This window comes from Bos indicus, chromosome 16, assembly GCF_029378745.1.
Source record: "Bos indicus isolate NIAB-ARS_2022 breed Sahiwal x Tharparkar chromosome 16, NIAB-ARS_B.indTharparkar_mat_pri_1.0, whole genome shotgun sequence".
NCBI classification, from domain to species: Eukaryota; Metazoa; Chordata; class Mammalia; order Artiodactyla; family Bovidae; genus Bos; species Bos indicus.
The window spans coordinates 7,342,773-7,344,768 of record NC_091775.1 but is presented as its reverse complement, the minus strand read 5'-3'; the positions used below and the strand labels follow the sequence as shown (position 1 = coordinate 7,344,768).

Below are 1,996 nucleotides of genomic sequence, written 5' to 3'. Positions count from 1 at the left end.
GCATATATTGAAACATCTTTTTCTCCCTAAAATTACCCTCATTTTTATCAAAAATAACCAAATTAAGGCTAGTTTGTTTGCAAAATAGGTCTGTTCCCACTAATTTTGGTCTGATGATTTATATAACCATGATTGATCACAGACTTTTTATTTTGCTGAAACACTTATAGAGTCTCAGATTGAACTTTCAAAATAAAACAGGGCTGGGAAACTCACACCAAAGGCTTATAACAGATTTTGCCTAACACATCTAGGTGAATTCTTCCCTTTTTAAGGTCTCAAAAATTCCTTGAGATTTTTGTACCTTTTAGTGAGATAACCTTCCTAACTCATCTGATAAACTGGAAACCTAGGAGTTTCCAATTTCTGGAGGAGTCAGATAGAGAGAAAATATAACTGTTTGGCTTATAATATATAATTTTACCAAAGTATTGTCATAATTAGTTTGAGAGGAAGATTTTCCCTACTCCCAGAAAACGTAAGATTCAAACCCATAATTTCTCAGATACAAACCATAAAAGTTATAAGCATATTCGCTAGTTCATTCAGTCCTTTTGTTAACTTTTGTGAAGTCATCAGGTTTTCCATTAGAATACCAGGACATATAAGGATGTTAAAGTGAAGTGAAGTTGCTCAGTAGTGTCCGACTCTTTGCGACCCCGTGGACTGTAGCCCACCAGGCTCCTCTGTCCATGGGATTCTCCAGACAAGAATACTGGAGTGGATTGCCATTTCCTTCTCCAGGGGATCTTCCCAACCCAGGGATCGAACCCAGGTCTCCTGCATTGTAGGCAGACGCTTTAACCACTGAGCTACCAGGGAAGCCCTAAGAATGTTAAGAACAGATATAATTTCTAGGATCTCTGTATCAGTAATTTTATCATACATTGTAACATGAGTGGATTTATTACTCATTTGATAATCTCTTTCATGTAATTTAACCAACCAAATAAACACAGTTTAATATCTCTCTTTGGGATGTTTCAGGGGCCCTCTGAAGCATCCCAAAGTTAGCTAGAGGTCAAAGGAACTTCAAAAGAATTCGATTTAGTAAGTTTTATTGTAAAGATCAATTAAAAAGGTTTAGAACATTTGGTCAGATTTAGTCAATGTTGATGGGTGTATCATTTAGCTTGCTGATATGTCACAGTGGGCATAAATACCAAGGCTCAAGGTCTAGTGAAAGTCAGCTCCGCCATCTTGGACCTAGTTGGCTCTAACCAGTTTTCTTATGGTTGTGTCATTCATAACAAAACCCATTTATCTAATTAATTGTAATCCAATTTTAGAAAATCTTGGTCATGCATAACACTTTTTAGCATTTTTTCATTCTTTTTTTTTTTTTTTTTTTTTTACTGAAAACACACTTCCTACTTTTCTTTAGCAACCAAGAACTAACTTTCATATTAGCATTTTATAGATTGGCCAGCATAAATACCAGTGATAGTCTCTAAAACCCTTGCTTTCTTAGAGCATTTTAGGATGGCACCAAACATTATTCATTTATAGTCCCGAATCTCTTTGTTTCTCTGTAAAACAAAATTAGTGTTTAGTAGTAAATGTTTCAAAATCTTATTTTATTTGGAAATGATCTAACTATTCAATAGAGTTCCAACACTTCGTTTAGCACAACCCTTAGAAATTCAAGTTATGCCCATCTGGAGAGAATATTTTAAACAGATATTTCTAAAGAATAATTATTCCTAATAGAGTTTATCCAAAAGCTCATCTCTTATTTACATATTTTTTAGAAGTTTCTTCACTAGAGGTAATTTCCCTATTAACAAACTTGTAACAGATACAATATTTAGCTTACTAGGTACAGTGAAAATATTCTACTTAATGTTAATTACTCTAAGACATGTTTATATTAGATAGGTCAACAAACAAACATTAATATCATGTATTTAATACTGAATATTTCCCACTTCACATGAAACTAGAATTTATTGTTTAATTTAGAATTATTTGATTTGTAAGGACTTACTTTTCTTTA

At 33.2% G+C, this 1,996-nt stretch overlaps 1 non-coding gene across 1 annotated transcript; it reads right to left on the bottom strand.

The window, feature by feature from the left end:
- Positions 1–750: 750 nt before the first annotated feature.
- TRNAC-ACA (transfer RNA cysteine (anticodon ACA)) lies at positions 751–822 on the bottom strand. The gene has a single exon. It is a non-coding gene; the product is annotated as a tRNA-Cys (tRNA).
- Positions 823–1,996: the final 1,174 nt, after the last annotated feature.